The sequence below is a fragment of the Pavona decussata genome, unplaced genomic scaffold (genome assembly GCF_977016875.1).
Source record: "Pavona decussata unplaced genomic scaffold, jaPavDecu1.1 SCAFFOLD_28, whole genome shotgun sequence".
In the NCBI taxonomy this organism is placed as follows: domain Eukaryota; kingdom Metazoa; phylum Cnidaria; class Anthozoa; order Scleractinia; family Agariciidae; genus Pavona; species Pavona decussata.
The window spans coordinates 3,566,005-3,586,584 of NW_028145451.1; the positions used below are offsets into that span (position 1 = coordinate 3,566,005).

Genomic DNA, 20,580 nt, shown 5'->3' on the forward strand with positions numbered 1-20,580 from the left:
ATAATAATAATAATAATTTTTTTTAAACATTGAAAATATTATTAAACTCTTCACAAAATTAAATACAAATTTAAATACAAGTTTTGGTAAAGCTATAGTTAAAAGACTTCTTGGTGGTCTGGTGGTTTTCAACAGAGCAGATGAGATGATGATAATGATGATGATGATGATGATGATGATGATGATGATGATAATAATAATAATAATAATAATTATTATTATTATTATTATTATTATTATTATTATTATTAAAAAAATATTAAAAAATTCTTTATTAAAATATTCCACACAAAGTGCTATTTACAAGTTAAAAGTATATAAAAAAGAGCTATTAAAAACCTATTCACATTTCACTTCAATTAAAAAAAGATAATATTTTCAAGCAACAATGTTTTTGTAAAGAAAAAGAAAAAACCAAATGTCATGAAGTTTTAATAATAATAATAATAATAATAATAATAATAATGAATATAATAAAGACCTTTATTGGTATTGCTATTATTATTATTATTATTATTATTATTATTATTATTATTATTATTACTATTTTTATTATTATTATTATTATTAATATTATTTTTATTATTTTATTACAATTCCTTTTATAATAATAATCTCTTTAATAATATATTCCAAGCAAATTGTTATTTACAAGTTAAGAGTAGAAAAATATAATAATAATAATAATAATGATAATAACACATTGATTAAAAAATTGAATACTTATTTTACAAGCACTAAAATACAATCAATTTAATGCAAAACTCTAAAAAAACTTTTGACAAAAAGCTACCTACCTAGATCAAAAGGGACGAAATTACACATCGTCATCTTAGAAATATCGTACTTCGTAATAATAACAATAATAATAATAATGAATAATAGTAATGTTAATGATAATGAATAATAGTAATTATAATGATAATGATCATTGTAATAATCAACCAAGTAATAAAGATGTTAATGGAGCATCATTAGATAACACCTACACAGAATCCATTTGGTACGCTCTTGCCGAGTAAAGACTGTAAAAGCAGAACCCATCGGCAGGAAACAAAACGCAGGAAAAAAATAAATAAAAAGAAAAGAAGAAAAGAATATATGAAAAGAAAGCAGGTATGAAACACTTCAAGAGAAAATCATGATTTTTTTGAATCCACATATTTATATCTACGAGTATATTACGAATTCACAAAATGACCAGCTCCTAGTTGGTTTTATAGCTCAGTTAGTAGAGCACTGCAACGGTATAACTTTGCCTTGTTCCTGCACGGCTTTCTCCCAGGCCCTCACGATCAATTCGTTTCGGTGACGTAAGCGAGGCGAAAGGCCGAGAAAGACGGTAGCTATCCAGACAATGAAAATAGAGGGAAGCCTCGTTTTTTTCGCTTGGACCACTTTAAACCAGTGAAAAACAAGTGACATTTCTAATCCTTGGAAAAAGACATCTCAATAGAATATGGCTCAATTTCAAATTACTAGAGACCTACATTTCGAATTGGAGAATTTAACACTGACTCTACAGTGATCAGGAGATCTCCCTCCTCCCCTACCACACCCTCAGTTGGGGCACGCAGTTTACAAGCTTAATTTCATTCGCTCCTGTACCGCCTTTTACCGCCAATGAAGGACCAAGATTTTTGTGCCCTTTGCCGATAGTGACTTCACCAATTTTCACGACCAAAAGTGTTTTTGACAATCAGCCGATGCAGTGGGCTGGGCTCTTGCAAATTATACCAAAATGAGAACGATGGAATGAATCAGACCAGAGTGTTCCCCACAGAAAAAAGCAAGAAAATTGATGTGTGCCTTTCAACGGACCGCAACTTGTTATTACGAGCGCCTGTCCGTAAAAAAAAAGCAAATTGTAAATTTCGCGACAAGGGTGGAAAATTCGATTTCTTTCATTTTTTGGCAGATAGCTTTGGATGTAACTAAAATCTTTGTATAGTTTTTTCGGTGAAATATCCTTTCATTTCAAAGACAAATGCAAATAACGAAAATCCATAAATCATTCTACCGCCTTCAAAACACTCAAATATTTTTCTAACAATATCTAACTATCTGTTGGAATGATTTGGGGGAATATTACGTTGTTCTGTGTATACGAAATAATTTAATTTCGAAGGCATACAAATCACTGCAGTAAAAGTACTTCGTGAATAAAATTAATTTTCACCATGTGTGAAACCTTCAAATAGATTAAGCTTCTGGTGGTTGAATGTTAGAAGGATGGTGTATAGCTTCCTGTGAAAATTTATTTGGGCAAATGATTAAACGTGACGCGAGAGCTTTCCAAAGTCCTTAAAAATGCAAATATTTGACCCACAGCGGTAAACTTTGAAGTTGTTACTTTATAATATATTGTGAAAGACAGGTCCAAAGGCCATTTTAGAATGATTCTCTGGTCGCTCGCCGCATAAGTTTGAGTTCTGTTTGTAATGTCCGATGAATAACGCACAAACTGTCACTGTATTCAATGGTCGAATACAAATCTTTGATCAACTTTCGGCATATTTCATCGAGACTGCATCTTCTTCGACGGCTTTATAGTCATTTGTGAAGACTTGCTAGATTTACAGTGCACGAAAATGTATTACATCTGATCGCTGCTGGAACGGCAAAAAAATGTTGGCGCTTAAAAGTGTTTCTTGCATTGTAGTGATTTGAGATTGATGTTTTATTCAAACTGACACAGGCATACTGGGAAAAACGAAATCCGAGTGCTCCTATCAGGAGTCGAACCCAAGACCTTCCGATTATTAGTTCGGATGCTAGTTAGTAATTTGTCCCGTAAAAACCGGTTGGCGGGTTCATTGTATAGTAAACGAAGGGCCTCCAGGAGCACGCCCATACCGTTCCACATTTGTCGTCCTTATTATACAATACAATACAATACTCTAACGCCATAATTCCACTGTAAACACGGCGTTAAAACCTTTTAATCACAGGTCTACGAGATACACAGTTCTGACAACTCAACCGAGCACTGGCTCTTGCACCATCGGTCACGTGACTTACAATAGCTACTTAGGGGGGATACCCACAGGCAATCACCTAACGCTACACTACTCCCCCCTTTTATGAGCACTGCCCCAGTGCTGGTCCACTACGCAAATGACTTCCAAGTGCAAGTAAGAAATCTGAAAACATCTTGAATTTCATGTAAAAGAGTGACAGTCTGTAAGGACTTTTTATTAACATAAGAAATGCCCACATGCAGTTCTCAGGCAATGACAACATTTAAAAATTGTATAAACTTGTCTAATTGCCTAGACTGTTCCATAATGTCCACGAAGATTTCAAGTCCACAGTTCTTATGACACCTTTCCTTAGTTTCCACCAGTCCTTGAGCATTTAATGTTAACGTCATTGGAGCAATCAGAATAACCAGCCACCTAAGTTCCGTACCAACTCGGTGGCTTCCACTGCCTTGAAGGTCTCCCGTGAGCACTGGAATCTGCCTCGGGTACGACTTGCACAGTCAAATCTTCTGTTTGATGGTCAACATCCTCTGGGTCGTCCGCACCAGAAGTAGACAACTCTTTGTGAGGTTCGGGTACCCTCACATCATCAGGCTGATCACTGTTCTGAACCCCAATGCCATCAGCATTCTGAGTTCTCGGGTTAGCATCATCCTCTTCTCCTCTCATTGTCGACTCTGTTCCAACAAGCTCAACTCGAGAACTCGCGGTCAAAACTGAAATTTCGGATTTCCTCATATTTTGTCAGAAGAATCCCTTTAGAGAACTATTTACGAAAATAACAATAAAACTTTCCAAAGATTTTTCGTTTTCGAAAATTCCGGCATAATGTGAAATGCCGTGATCGCGTCGCGGCCGGCGTTAAATTTTGGCGAGATTTGGTGCATTTTCAAATCCCTCGGGAAGGAAGACGGCTTAGCGTATGTAAACCATCTTTTGAAGTTAAGTTAGAATTCCTTCTAAAAATACGGTCTTATGAAAATATTGCTGGAGGATTCTTATTTACATGCAGTTTTCAAAGCCCGAATATTCCTATTTTCAGTATTTTCGTTAACACTGGAAATTGTGGAAACTTTGCAGACAAATATCGTGTCCTGGTACATCGAAATTTGTAGCAAGTCAGTTATACTTCAGGAAAGCTCTATTCATGTACTGCAATATATAAAAAATCCAGCTTGGGGAATTTAAAATCCAAGCGTTGACGGAAGTAAACACATAGGGAATTTTATTATATTTTTTTCAAAAATGCCAGTGGTCACGCAAGGACAAGTTAATAAATTTAAAATAAATTTATTGTTTATGTTTCATTTCTGGTGGAATAAAACTAAGCTGTTATTCGGAAACAAAATCTCATGTATTAATGGGTTCATCCCTATAAACATTATTTTCATTCCTAGTAGATGATCACCGATCGCAAACGAAAAAATGAAACGTTCAGGTGTTATGTCACGCTTTCCTCGGTACGCCAGCGTCAAGAATGCGACGGATACGAAACAAAATCAATAAATATTTCATATCAAAGTGTACCTGAAACCCACCACAGACGATAATGTTTCATTAAATTACTAATCGACTTGCGAGAAAAACGCCTTTGGTTCAGAAAAGTTGCGCAAAAGTTGCAGTTTTTATAAATCCTAGGTTTGTCAAAGATGCATCTCATCTTCACTGTCAATAAAATGTCGTGACAGGCACTACATTGAGCTGGATAAGAGAAGACGAGAATTCTAAAAGCTGAAGAACAAGGTATCTGTTTTTCCAATTTGCAGGTCCTAGACTATATATCATAAACAGAACTGAGATATCAGAGCCGGTAGAAAAAATCATGGTTTCACTTTAGTACAAGGCTGGCCATAATAGTTATCTTCAACAGCTACGCGGCTATAATATATTTGAATGAGCACTTACCGTTCCAATACCTGCAAAATAGGCATTTAATGAACCATTCCCATTGATGCGAGCAATAGCCCACCCTTCTCAGTCAGATCCGGATAGAAGAGCACCAGAAAATAACCAAGGTTGTTTGCATATTATGGCCATCACTCACGGATCACTGTGTACATACCTATTTTAAACTTGCTATTTATAAACAATGACGCAAATGGTTATAAATAACAATGTACGTTCTTGGTTTGGAGTGGTTTGCTCGATACTAGAAACTGTATTTCTTCTTCCGCGATGTCATATTTTGCAGTTTCTATATATTTTCGGTTGCATTTATGGCTCCGTGCTCATTTTCGTCCCTGATAGACGACGAGTCCGTTTGCGGTCACGGTTCGTACTATTACAGCAGCCTGCGTTTCTTTGGGTGAATGCCAAAAAGATATCTCCAGTCATCCAGGTCCCAAAGCCAGGAAGGTGTTAGCTGACGACAAAACTGACAGTGAAATGTAACTTATCCTCGTGCGCACATGTTAGTAAAGTTATCGATCATCTGATGTTGTTGCTTGAACATATGAAGTTAAGTTTACTGACTTTACATTGATGGAATACAAACAGCGGTGATATTCCTGATCAAGCTACGATGACCCAAGAACAAAAGTCTTTAGTACATTGATGGTATTTGATATTCTGAAAGCATGAGTCAAATAACAATCTGACCATCTGCCCACGCCGTCGAGATGTCCACGGTTTTCGTTGGCGGTAGCCTCTCACGCAGTCGTTTTTAGGGGACTCGTATTTCCTCCTCCCCGAGTCCCCACAAAACGACTGCGTGGGAGGCTACAGCCAACGAAGACCGTAGACATCTAGTTTAGACGTCTAGTTCAGTCGGAAGGGGTCGAGAGGGAGAAAATCTGCGTGACCAGCATTCCGCAAGCGTTCCTTGTCTTCGCGCTCGCGAAACCCAGATATGCCTGGATAAGCCCTAAAACCATCATCATCATTATCATCATCATCATCATCATCACCATCTCCATTATCATCATCATCATCATCATCATCATCATCATCATCATCATCATCATCGGTGAATCGAATAAAGGCCTTAGAGGTACGGCATGTTACGTTGCTTTGCTTTTTTTGTGAGCATGAGAAACCTGCAGTTACTATTAAATGACATCTGTAGTGCGGAAATACTTTGGATTATTGTTGAATACCTTTTACGTGCAAGGGTATGTGTGTACTGAAGGAGATTCAAAATTCGTTCAAATTAAAGTAGCCACAGCGATAGAATGATTGCTGAGACCATTGCGGTTTCTTCATATTACTTTCTCTTTTTTTGTTTACGTTTTATCAGTCACCTTTCCTCTAAGGGGCGGACCATTAGAAATCACGGGAGGGGGTGGGGGGGGGGGGGGGGGGACAATTCCCAAAAAAAAATTCCTGCAAAGAAAATTGACAAAAAAGAAATTTCTGCAAGTAAACTGAACGAAAGTACGATATCAAAACACAACGTCAAGTAGTTTTACTGTACATATCAAGAATATAACCTGCCCTTCTATCATTTTAACGCATTTTACATGCATTAATGTTTTTAGAAGTGACAATGCAACAGATTACATCTGATCTCCTGCTCATTTATGGAGAACCATATTTCAAATGTAGAAGAAATATAAAACAATTTTACTATATTGCCTTCGAACTTCTCACGCTTTTCAAGTTCGCCTTTGCGTTCAACTGTAGAGAACGGTATCGACCAACACGACGAAGCAAAGTTTTCTTGACAAGTGAAAAAACGTCTCTCGAGTCATGAGGTGCGATACATTTAGTAGCTCATTTCTTTCTCGATAATTCCGATACTCGAATTTCGAGAAAATCGAGACTCCAATTAAAGAGACTGTTAACTTGAGCGGTACTGTAACTAAACTGTGCGGAGCTTTGCATGCCTTTAATATTAAAAGAAGTTCTGTCGAAAAAAAAATCGTGCAGAGCTTCCACGTCGAAAAAAAAATTCATGCAGACTAATCGGACTCAAAAAAAAGTTCATCCACTGAAAAATTCTTAACCCCCCCCCCCCCCTCTCCCTTGATTTCTAATGGTCCACCCCTAAGACCAGGGTGTTGTGTCTCTATACCTGCCTCGTCCCCAGGCGTCGCTCCTTGATCGCATGCTGTTCGTGTGGTGTTGTGGGATTGATTTAGCGCGGTGCGCGTGGCGTTGTGGGACTGATGCATTGAAGAAGGGAGACGCGCTCCGCGTTTCGCTTCCTTCCTATTAACCCTTGCGCTCCTTTTATTTTTTTGCTCAGCGCCTGGGGACGAGGCAGCCTCTATACCACATGGTATCCGCCTCTTAGATAAAACAATAGTTTCCCCGCTTCCTCTTCTCCCCGCATTAACTACATTCATTGTCCTATTTTTTAAATGTCATTTTCACTCAAGATTGTTTGAGGACCGGTTGGAAAAAGCAAGCGCCTAGGATCTAGGGATTATTTTCAGCAAATTTACATATGTTTAAGTTGAATACGTTGTAACCAGCTTTAAATCAATGTTATTTTCTTTACTATGGAAGAAAATATTCAAAAAGACTCAGAAAATGCCGTTTAATCAGCTACGATAAAGGTCGTTTATTTGATAGGCAGACAGACAAACAGACTACACGAAAATACCGCAACGTTTTTGATGGAAGTTTCGTCTTCAGTGAGCAATACCACGTGTAGATGAAACCCTCTACTCGAAAATATGCCAAAGCACTGGGCAAAATAAAATTTTATCTCATATCAGCGGTATCGAAGCGGCAGGTAAATACAACTCGGATACTACACTGTAGTTATAAAAACGCCGTAAACATGTCATTAACCCTAGCTATCGACTGTGAGGTAGAAAATGTCGCTGTTTCGTACAGCTTTATTTAAGAACTGAGCAAATTATCACTCTTCCGTTTAGTGAAAAACGTACTAGTTGCGTGAAGTACAATAATGAAATTTGCCGATCATTCTGACGTTGCGTTATCGGAAAACATGCCACGGCAATCGGCCTTTACGAATTTTGCTGTGGCATTAGTCATCACTCACTCTAAGTGTTAATAATTCTTTGTATAGGAATATTCAGCAACGAAAAACTGTAGTACAGAAGCCGATAAGGGTCACGAGTTGTCGCTTCCGAGTTGTCGCTTCCAAGTTGTCGCTTCCAAGTTGTCGCTTCTATTCCTGGAGGGATATCATTCTATTACAACGTGAGAGATGGGGGTGGGGGTGTCAGGAAAAATTTAAGAATCTAAAAGAGGTTTGTTACACTTTGTTAGTTTGCTTGTTTATTTAAAAATTCCCCCCCCCCCCCCCTGTAATATATTTTTCCAACTTGTCGCTTCCTAGTTGTCGCTTCCTAGTTGTCGCTTCCAAGTTGTCGCTTCCGAGTTGTCGCTTCCAACTTGTCGCTTCAAAGTGGTCGCTTCCGAGTTGTCGCTTCCAAGTTGTCGCTTCCTAGTTGGCGCTCCCAAGTTGTCGCTTCCGAGTTGTCGCTTCCAACTTGTCGCTTCCAAGTTGTCGCTTCCAAATTGTCGCTTCCGAGTTGGCAAGAGAGCTTGGGAACTAGTCGGTGGCTGTTCCTTTCGCAGCCGCCATCTCATCCTGGCGGTGTTTTTTGCTTGCAAACTCACATTGCTTGCTGAAAAAGAACAAGCTGTAGAAGAAGAAAAAGAGAGCGATGCCAAACGAAAACGAAAATCTGAAGCAGAAGTCACATCCTAAACGGAGGCCATAATCAGAAAAACGGAGGAATCCGTAAGAAAACTAAAGAAACACTTGGACAAGAAGACGTGTCCCAAGTCACTCCGGTTAATACAACGTGCGGGCAAACATCCTGCCAGACGAACAATTTAAAAAAGACATTCAGGCGGTTAAGCAAAAAGCCGAGCAAGGTTTTATTTCTGCCTTACCGCCGCCTTAACGCAGCCTTTCTGCCTTACTAACGCCGCCTTGAACAACAAAAAATTAAGCTTCAGCTGAGAGATAAAACATAGGCTCGCCGTATTGGCAGTCTGAACGAGAAAGGCTTGTCAAACAAATCCAGATTGTTGAGCTATTGCTCTAAATTGGCTGCTAGAGTTGACAGTTTTACAATGTCCACCGTTGGCGATTTGGTTTTGTTCTTCTACAGCTTGTTCTTTTTTAGCAAGCAATGTGAGTTTGCAAGCAAAAAACACCGCCAGGATGAGATGGCGGCGGCGAAAGCAACAGCCACCGACTGGTTCCCAAGCTCCCTTGGCAACTCGGAAGCGACAACTTGGAAGCGACAACTCGGAAGCGACAACTCGGAAGCGACAACTTGGAAGCGACAACTCGGAAGCGACAACTCGGAAGCGACAACTTGGAAGCGACAACTAGGAAGCGACAACTAGGAAGCGACAACTCGGAAGCGACAACTTGGAAAAATATATTACGGGGGGGGGGGGGGGGATATTTAAAAAAACTAGCAAACTAACAAAGTGTAACAAACCTCTTTTAGTTCTCAATTTTTTCTGACACCCCCACCCCCCTCTCTCACATTGTAATAGAAGGGTATCCCTCCAGGAATAGAAGCGACAACTTGGAAGCGACAATTTGGAAGCGACAACTTGGAAGCGACAACTCGTGACCGTTATCGGCTTCCGTAGTTTAGAGTATTACATTTTGTATTGTAGCGATAACTTTGCCATTCTCTCGGGAAAATATATTATACAAACTAAATGCATTTCAAATGTATTTACTTGTACTTGCGTGACCACTGCAATATTTTGAAGAAAATACACAAAAAAATTCCCTTATGTTAAATTTGTTAACACTTGACTATAAATGTTATACCCAAACTAGATTTCTTACATGTTGCAGTAAAATACAGATCGTACCTCAAGCATACCTGTAATAGTAAGTTTCGATGTACCAGGACAAGATTTTGCCTCGAAATATTTCCTCATTTTCAATTGTTCACATGCGAGGAGTTCAACAGTCGGCATGTTGTTGACAGGCTGTGATCTAGGAAACGTGCTCCACAAACCCAAAAGTGATTTTAACACCTGTAATTAGCTTTATTATTGAAACAAGTTCTTATTTAGTAAGATATATCATAAATACTTGGTTCTAGATGCACCATGTGGCAATGAAAAAGATTGGTTGAGATCTGGACGAGCAGAAAGGTGACATGACACTTTGACCTTTTCAAATTTGGCGTTACTTCTCACTCCTTAGTTAGACTTATTTTATTTAAGGTATATAAAACAATACAAAACTTACAAGATCATTAGATTTAGTTTTGGAACAAGAAGTTTATAATTCTCCGGTAAAAATAACACACAAACAATAATTTATTGAAACACGTCATCTTACCCTTGCGTGACCACTGGAATTTTTTGAAAAAATATGTCAAAAATTCCCTATGTGTCTTATTCCGTCAAGGGTTGGCTTTTAAATTACCCAAGCTGAATTTTTTATATGTTGCAGCACAAGAATAGAGCTTTTCTTTAGTGTAACTTTCATTGTAAATTTCGATGTACCAGGAAAAAAATTTTGTCCGCAAAGTTTCCACAATTTCAAGTGTCAACAAACATGCTGAAAATAGGATTCTTCGGACTTTGAAAACTGCATGTTAATAAGCATCCTCCAGCAATATTTTCATAAGACCGTATTCTTAGAAGGATGCCTAACTTAACTTCAAAAGATCGTTTTAATACGCTAAGCCGTCTTCCTTCCCGAGCGATTTGAAAATGCACCAAATCTCGTCAAAATTTAACGCCGGCCGCGACGCGATCACGGCATTTCACATTATGCCGGAATTCTCGAAAACGAAAAATCTTTGGAAAGTTTTATTGTTATTTTCGTAAATAGTTCTCTAAAGGGATTCTTCTGACAAAATATGAGGAAATCCGACATTTCAGTTTTGACCGCGAGTTCTCGATATTCTCAGTCGGCCACTCTTAAAGGTGCACGACGTTTCTTTTCCCACATTTTCTTTGATCCACAAACATGGCAACAGGCGACCAATCTGTAAACTGCCGATGTAAGTCCTGGCCAATAATAACGAGACGGAAGAGCACATAAGGTCGTCCGTACACCACGATGGCTTGCAGTCGTGTGACTATGGTGAACTTGAAAAGCAGTCTGTCGAAGACTGTTCGGGAGAAGAATCTCGTCAATTGACTGATCTGCCATGTGATTTTCCCATTTGCGACAAAGTAAACCGTTTCTAACCGTGACCACAAGGTCTTTACAGCAGGGCTCTGAGGTGATACATCCTCCCACAACTATTTTCTATCCTGGCTTTCTTCCATGCAATAATGATTTTGAGATCAGAATCTATTTCCTGTTGTTCCCTCAAGAAGGCGGAAGTTCACATTGGTTTTAACTTCACCGTGGCACAACGATCACCAACAGGACCTTCACGGCTGGTAGGTTTCTCATTGTCCTGATTAGGGACTTGCATCTCATCTGACAACATGCACAGACGACACTTGTTTCTGAGATTTTCAACCCTTACACCACTTACGACGGTCATCACACGGTCGACGGGAAAGTGCATCTGCATTCTGGTGTCGTTGGTCTGGACGATACTGGATCTCAAAGTCCAAATGACTTAAGAATTCAATCTAACGCGCTAGCTGTCCTTCTGGATCTTTGCCTTAAGGACGGAGCGCAAGGGTGCATGATCAGTTCGAATGCAGAATCATGCACCTTGCAGGTAATGCCGGTGCTGCTTAACAAACTCGACAATGGCCAGAAGCTCACGCCGAGTGACGCAATAGTTCCTTTCGGACTTTAACAAAGTTCGACTTGCAAACGCAATAGGTTTTTCCATCCCGTCCTGAAGCTGTGAAAACACAGCACCAACTCCATGGTCAGATGCATCGGTGTCTAGCGTAAACTACCCCTCTCAGGCTAGATAGGCCAGGACTCTACCGGACATAAGTAAACCCTTCAGGCTGTCGAAAGCCAGCTGACATTGCCCTGTTCAAACAAACTCTGTCTTTCCCTCTGTAAGCTTGTACAGTGGCTGAACTATGGTTGAAAAAACGGGGATGAAACGGCGGTAATAAGAAGCAAGTCTAAGGAAGCTTTTGACCTCCGTGCTGTTTTCTGGAATGGGCCATGCGCGAACTTGTTCTACCTTTCCAGGATCTGCAGTGATGCCTTCTTCTGTGACAAGGTACGAAACCCGTTTCTGGAGGAGAAAACACTTCTTCGGCTTAAGTTTTAGTCCTGCACAGGTAAGTCCCTCAAGTCAGGTAACTCCCTCGAATGTGCGTCCCATGACAATCACATCACCATGGTAAATCAAGCAGATTTTCCAATGAAGACCTCTAAAGACAAACGCGCCCGACGTGACTTACTTTCGAACAATCTTTTAAACTCTATATCTTCATCAAGAAACCACAAACTCTCAAATTTGCTGCCTCCACCTGCGCTTTCATCCCACAAGCTTAGGAGCAATAATCGTTTTATAAATCCAGTGTGCAAGACCAATCGTTACAAGAACTCTTTTATTATTAGTCATTTGTAGTGGTATATAGTTTTTTTCATATCCTTTTTCCTCTTGCATAGTTCTATGTATTTGATATGTTAGCTTTCTTCTTTATTATAAGTTACCTGTACTTACGAATTTTTTCTATATATTTTTTTACTTATTTGTATATATTATGTCTTCAGTTTCCTACAATTTAATTATTTGTACACGCAATTCAGTCTTCGGAATGCAAAGTGTATTTTAATAAACGGTCTTATTTATTATTTAAACTCCATCAAACTTTCAAAAGTACTTGGTATATTAAAAAGTCCGAATGGCATTACATTCCATTCATGCAAGCCGCTTGGAGTTACAAATGCTGCTTTTTTCTGGGTAGATGCATCCATTGCTACTTGCCAGTAACTACAGGCAAGATCCAACGTGAAAAACCATCTTGAGCCACCTAGAGCAGGGAGTGAATCGTTAACTCGTGACAAAGGGAAGGCATCCTTCACTGTTGCTTCATTCAATTGGCGATAATCAACATACATCCTCTGACTACCATACGTGTTAGTCACCAGCACAACTAGGGAGGGCCAAGGACTTGACGTTTCTTTCACCTTCCACTATTTCAAGAGATCGGTTACTTTTCGTTTGATTCATCACGTTTCCATGGAGAGGTGGGGGGGGGGGGGGGGGCAATGCCTGTTTCAATTCTGTGCTAGACCATATGTGTGCTGCCCAAGTCCCCGCAGAAATAGAGAACACGTTGGTAATTGCACAGTAACTCCTGCAGTCTCTCAGTCTCACTGTCAGTCAAGTACTCAGTGCTCCTTCCAAGAAGTTCTTGGAAGGACTCTCTGATACATGCTGTCTTGTTACTCGAGCTTGGCCCACAACACGCTCATGGTTCTCCTCATAAAGCTTCAGTGAAGTGACATCAACAGCCGGCTTAGATAGAGCAACCACAGTCTCGGCAGCCAAGTTGCAAACTTTGTCAGAAACATTGAAAACACGCAAAGGAACCACTCTGTCCTCTTTAACATCCACCAGAGCCCTTTTGCTGCAAATGTGAGTTGAGACAAGGCTCCATCAATCGCATGCCGAAGTTGGTACAACGCTTTTGAATAGTAACTGGGACAATCACCTGTGTTAGGTTCAATAGTTGTTGATCGTCGCACCACACATCTGGAACTAAAAGGCTGGTTCTTGAAATCAGAACAATCGAACACTTCTTCATTAATCGACGCTTGGTTTTTCACAATGTCAATATGCGAATCAGCTTGTGACAGAAAGTCCATACCCAGAATGCCCTCACCCTCAGTCTCAGCCACAACCACAGTATTTGAATATCTTTAGTACCCAGGCGCACTACAACATGACCCACACCACGTGTTTTTGCTTACTGACCATCAGCAAGAGCATTTGCACGGTTAGCTGAACTCAAACTGAACTTGACACTAGCAGGTAAGGAATCATAAATCTTAAATGACAAAATTGAACAAGCAGCACCAGTCAGTCTATCAACCACATAACAAGGGTTCCCCCAATAAAGCCTGGCAAATAAAGGCCTCTTAAGTTATTGTTAACTTGTGACCTGCCCATGAGCATATCAGGACAAATCATGTCTTGCTCTGACAATTACTGTGGAAGAGCATTGTTCACATTAGGTCTTGATGTGTGGCCAACATTACTCTCATTCTGGCATCCCCCTGGCCCGTGGGCGACACCCTGCTGGCGTTTCCCGAACCCAAATCGGCTTGTTCCAGAGACTTTGCAGTACCAGCATCGACTGGAATACCGTGAAGCTGGTGAGCGTTGTTGGCTTCCAGGCGTGTTCAGAGACATTGACTGGCTGAGCTTCTGTATCTGTTGAACCATTTGTTGGAGAGCGACTTGCTGAGTCTCATGACGTTGTTGTTGCATTTGAATGCATTACGTAACATTTCCAACTGAGCTTTAAATAAATCAGGCGAACGGGTTTGTAGAGTGAATTCGGCGAGGTGGACTTTTAAAATTTACTGATGAATCCAGGGATGAATCAGTTGCTGGTATAAACGGGTTCGCTCTGTTTGAAAGGGCTAGGCCCTGTTTACAAGCAGGGAGGGTAACCCTAGTGCTAGGGTTATCCTAGCAGGCGGGTCAAAGATAGCCCGGGTTTACAATCAAAATTTCACAGGTAGGGTTACCCTACCACCCGGGACGACTTAATAACCCTCGCGCATTGCAAAAAAAAAACAAAAAATGGCCGACAAGCGAAAAGTTCTGGCAGTTACTTCGATTCTACTGTCGTTGCTGCCAGTTATAGCTGCTTATCAGTGCCATGGAGTTTTGCTGTGTTACTTACTCAGTTCTAGAAAGCGACAGAAGGTTGCCATGTTTAATAAACGCGGCTATGGAATACAATAAAGTACTTGCTCGAATGCGACATGCAAAAAGGAGAATTATTCCACGAATATGAAAGTCACAGGTCGATTTGTACTCTCACACAAACTTGAGCATCTCTTCTACCTTGTCATCGGACCAAACTTATTTTGTCTTTTTCTTCTCTTTTCCCTTTTTCTGGATCAAATCTGAATCATGATCACTTGATAGTTTTCGCCAGATTGTGAGTCATTAGTTTTGTCTAGTCCGGATGTTTGATTTGACTCATCATCATGCTTGGGTGTGGAAGAACGAAATACGAGAGGACTCGCCGACCTTGCATTCGAAATATTTTTGGTTTCTGGCAAAGTTTATTTCCATTTAGCCCCGCGGCTAGCCCCACGGTGTAAGCAGTCTGTCATGATGACCGTTTGTTATCAACGTTAAAAGGGTCTGGAAACGAATAAAAAGTTGTCCCGGGTAGGCGAGTTATCCCTAGCAGAGCATTTACAAGGCAGCTAGGGCTACCCTGGCGCTAGGGGAACCCTAGCTGCCTTGTAAACACGTCAATGAAAAAGAGAAGAAATGTGGGAACGCTAGAGTAACCCTAGCATTAGGGTTACCCTACCTGCTTGTAAACAGGGCCTTAGTTGGCGTCGAACAAGTCGTCCGTCATTGCAATCAACACACAAGCAAAAAATCGAAAAAAAAAAAAATTCGGTCGCACAAACCATCAAAACTTTTCCATTGACCACAGATTACTTTTAAGTTCGGTTTTTTTTTCACCGCTGCCACCAATTTGACGCCACAATTCCACTGTAAACACGGCGTTAAAACCTTTTAATCACAGGTCTACGATATACACAGTTCTGACAACTCAACCGAGTAAATTGTCTGCACCATCGGTCACATGACTTACAACAGTTACTTAGGGGGGTACTCACAGGCAATCACCTAACATTACAATGCTTTATTGACACTCCCCATGGGGGTTTTTCAGTGACCATTTGCAATCAGAATCAAGAAATAAAAGTTAAAAAACTGTACATAAATAAATATTAAAAGTGATAACTGATTTAAGTAATTAAAAACTAGCTAAAATCTAGAATAAGCAATTTTAAAAGTTGGGTAATAAATAGCTTATTGTTCTGTTTTGGTGTATTGTATCGCTGTATAATTTCTCTCGCTGTTTATATCACGACTCGCCCTGAGGGCTTGTAAAAACGTATAGCGATACTACACACCTAGTCACCGAATAACTACATATAATATTATAATCCATTCGTTTGTAAGATAATTGAAGCCCGGGCATCAAGAAGTTCCTCTATAAACCGGCAAGTCCCTCCTTCTTTTCACCCCTTTGTGGGTGTAAAATGCTAATTTAGAGGCCGATCAGTTGTAGTAAGCTGGTGAGTCAAGCGTTGTCTGAAAAAGTAGGCCTCAAAATTTCATTATACATCACAAAAATATAAGACCTCGCTTTCTAATTCGGTTAACAGGGTTTATTCTGAAAAGTAAGCCGATTTTATCTCTCAGGTAAATTAAGGCATGGGCCCCCAATTAATCACTTAAAAAGTGAAGGGGGGTGGTCTATCTCAGAACACTTTGGCAGTAAAAGGTTGAAACTTTGCCAGATACATATATTGACAAATTGGGTCAACTTGGTGTTTTTTAATTATGTAAATGTTGTCACGTGACTTTGCACGGCCACAATTTACTTAAAATGATGAAAGCAAAAATGACAACACTTTTCGTTGTGGGATATTTAACCTGATTGGTACAAGACAACTTGCAATAGATGCATCTACAAAACTGTGCTTGGCCCCTTTTGAATTTTTAAATAATTTTTAAAATACACGGATTTTTCGATTGGTACCCAGTCCCCCAAGACAATTATCCCCCTACGTTAGGCCTTTGCTTAGAAAAATCTTCAGAAGGCCAAGCACAGAAGTGATATATAAAACGCCCTTAACATTATTAAAATAATAAAAAAATTAAGGACGCAAGAAAAAGTGTTGCCATTTTAAGATAAAGCTTTTTCAGCCGATGGAAGTCACGTGACCTAATTTGCATAATTTAAAAGTTTCAAATTACCGCAAATCAATAATGTATGTATCTGTCAAAGTTTCATCTGCCTACATTAAAAGTGTTAAGAGATAGACAGCCCCCACACTTTTTGAGAGAACAATTTTGGGCCCATGCCTTAATTTACGCGAGCTGTAAGGGTCGTAAAGAATTGACGCTTGTCGTTGGCAAGTTGTTAACGTTCTGATGGTGGACAACTGAAGGTGAGATTGACCAGGCCAGGACCCTTTTCATACCGGAATTTCCTGTTTGAATGCCTATCAATGAGTGTGTTCGTAAACTCATCGTAGTATCTTCGGAAATATTCGTAAAATCTTCGGAGTCTCTTCGGTGCCGACCAATCATTTTGAATAAAAAAAATCGCTTGAATGAAAACAAAACCAAAAAATACGGCGTATCATCGGTGCCGATTTCATCACTTCGAATAAAAAAAATCACTTAATTTGAAGGAAAAATAAACACAGACTTTTGGATAATCTTCGGAAGTTTTAAAATATTCGGAGTATTAAAAAAATTACTAAAATGAAAAAACAGACTCTGAAAAATTCCGGATTCCTGGTTTTCCATATGGCATTTGCGTGGGTTTAGTTCGAATGTGTCATTTTTGGTTTAACAGTCGCGTGAGTTGTGAAGAAAGAAATTCTGGCTCTCGTTAGCCCGAAACTGATTAATAGCATGGCCAACACTAAAAAAGCGCCTTAAATAAACAGAATACAACATAGAAACGTCTTCCTTTTCCGCGTAGTATAGTTTTTCAGCCAGTTTGGTCTGAATCAGCGTATGCGTTATTGTGTGCATGAAGCCTATAAAGAGAATTAAGACACGTCAGTTTATGCGCTAAAGGGAGAGTGAACCTGAGTCTTGGCCATTGTCGCAAAAAACGCACCCTTAGACAGTAGAACTTTCCACACATTTCTCTGTATAGCGAACCAGCCATGAACTGCTACTAAAAATAGTTCGCGGGAAAAAATACAGGGAAATGTATGGAAAGTTCAAAACATGACTGCACGCTTTCTGGCACAGTAACATCCCTCCAATTTTTTTTCTTACAATCCTTTTCCCAGTGCCAAAAGTTTTCAATTCATGAATTTTTCAGAAGCGATGTTTTATGAAAATTATCTGGCATCGGATTTCCATACAAACACTGTTATTTCAAGACGTGTTTGTCTAGCTACTCGTCAAAATGGCGTCGGAAACCGTGATAAGGCATATACCACTAGTGAATAGTTGACATGACCCTCACAACCTCTCTCCTCCGCTGAGGCCTGTTTCGCGCTCGAGCGGAGACAAATAAGGGGCTGTAGAGAGTGAAATAACGACAACTGTTTCCGACTTTTCGCTCCTTTTTATAGCCTCTGCGGAGGAGAGAGAATCGTCCCTGAAAATATTCAGTCATTGCATCGTTATTTTAAAATGAAACCGAAGTTGATTTGTTTGAGATTACATTAAAAATACTTTCAAAGGGACTTAAAACCAAAAAGGAAACTTATTCTACTACTTAAAAACAGACAAAAATAAGTATCCCGAACTTGACGATTATCAAAGAAAAATAAATTTTTTTTACCGTTTCCTCTTAGTGGAAAAAACGAGAATTTCAGCTGTTCTGATTTGAAGTGGTCGATTCAAGATTCACCTCTTTGCATGCACCTTCTGTGAAAAAGATGGCAAATTCCTCGAACACATGGTGATCTATTCCTTTGGAATAATCATCAGCAGCATCATTTCCGAGTTCCACTTTGTATTTGAAAAAGAGGTCAATTTTAAGTATTTCGACCATGTATTTGAAGGAACATTTGCGAACATTTACCGTTAAGATCGGGCACTGTCTATCCCTTGTTATTAAACTGAAACTGGATCATTGTATAATGAAATTCCAGGGAATTGATTGGCTTAGCGGCCATGGTATATGAGCCATTATACCATGCCCGAGAAATAACGACCACTAAATTGTTTTTTCTGGTTGTTCTTGCAAAGCGAAATCAGCAAGATCTGGCAATATTTCTTGATTGTTTTTAATAAAACAATTATCCCACTCACGCTTGTTGGATATAAGATGATTGTAATCAACTCGGCGCTAAGCCTCGTTTGTTATCTATCAACTCACATCCAACGCGCGTGAAATAAATGTTAAATCAGTCCTGCATGGGTGAGCTTAGACAATCTTTCAATGTCTCGTGCCTACCAGTGGCTATTTCGTTGTTGAGCAGAGGATTGCATCAATTCAACTTGCAAATTTTATCTTATTGATACCTTTTCACCACCGTATGAAAGAACACGTTAAGATCAATCATTTGACCAAGTTTGGCACTCTTTAGTTGAAAAGCGAACAAGTCAAGTCAAGTCGAGTGGTGTGACCGCGCCGGCGCGTGTGATCAGTCTAAAGTCCAGAGCGACTGGTGAACAAAGTTTTGCTACCCGTTTTGGTGAGTAGCGGACAAACAAGGGCACATCTTCGCAGCAAAGCAAAACTGCACGATGAAAAATTGGACAAAGACCGTTGTAAGTGACCTCAACCAGGTTAAAAAACAAAAGCAAGAACTTTGTTGTGTTGTAAAAAGGAAGGAAATATTTGTCCAAATATGTCGCCGATAAAAATCCGGTAATGGCGAGTAATCGGTCACAAATCAGAGCGAAGCGTCTGACATGCCGTAATATTTTGGGGTCACAAATAGCCGTTCGTTTTGAAAATAATGCAAGTGAAATTCTTTCGGATTTTATTTTAATTTAGAGTGTCACAATTGTGTGTAGTAGTCTAAAAGTTTGCTTGAAAGTTTTTTACTCGGCTTAGTCTACGTGATGCTCGCTCACGAAATAGGGTCAACAAGATGCCCGGCAAATGGCATTCACACGGAATGCTTAATGTGGCCCCAATTATACCCCACTGTATGTTTCGCAGATATTTAAAAACTATCCTCCCTTGGCAATTAAAATAATTGTCTGAATGGTTTTATTCAGACATATTGCGTGATACTTATCGTTGTGTTACTAGGAATCATACCAGAAATAACTCTGCAATAACGTCATGACCCCGCTGAACTGGTCTGACCTCCTCTAGCTCTAATCCTTCGCGTTGATTATTCGATCTGTTTTTGAAAGCGGAATTTCTTCGCTGTGAACTCTCTCAATTTCCACCGTTTCAACTGTCGAGTACTAACTAGAAGTTATTTCGATTTACCGCTTGAAAAAGGTTTGTGTTAATTTCTCTCTGAAAACGGCAGATCAGAGTCTTAAATTTATACTTGTGGACAAAAACAACTTCTCGAAATGATGACTTGCTTTGACGTCACACAGGTAGAGATAAGTGGGTCCCCTCCCTCGTGATATACGCGTCGACAATAGATTTTGATTGGGCTGTTTTTGTTCAAGACAATCAGAACAATAAATCCCTTCTGGGAGAGGGCAGAATTTAATCAAGGTTTAATGAATAAATCAAATAATGATTTGACGTCACACAGGAAGGGATGAGTGGGTCCCCTCTCTCGTGATATGTGCCCGAATAATAGATTTTGATTGGCCTGCTTCTGTTGAAGACAATCAGAAAAATACATACATCCCTACTAGAGGAGGACATATTTTAATGCATAAATTAATGTGCCGATTTGTGGATACGACGAAGAAAAAAAAAAAAAGATACCTGACCCAAACCTAGACACGGGCATTCCGCGTAAAAATTTTGTTTATTGTATAAAACAAAAAGATTCCATTTTGCCGTGGGTCTGTACCCTGAAAACGTACAGTCATTTTGTGAGTTCGTAATAATCCGCAGTTAAAAATATGTTTCATATATTTACATTCAT

The 20,580-nt window shown here is 39.6% G+C and overlaps 1 protein-coding gene across 2 annotated transcripts in view; it reads right to left on the reverse strand.

The window, feature by feature from the left end:
- The window catches only part of LOC146485156 (solute carrier family 22 member 15-like), a 39,757-nt gene that overhangs the window by 17,825 nt on the left and 1,352 nt on the right, over positions 1–20,580 (reverse strand). Inside the window, exon 1 of one of the 2 annotated variants that reach the window (XM_085104146.1) lies at positions 4,890–5,008. The exons of the other annotated variant lie outside the window; for it this stretch is intronic. The gene's annotated coding sequence lies outside the window, so the exon portion shown is untranslated. Of the gene's footprint in view, positions 1–4,889; positions 5,009–20,580 lie in introns of those variants that run through there. 2 annotated transcript variants of the gene reach the window in all.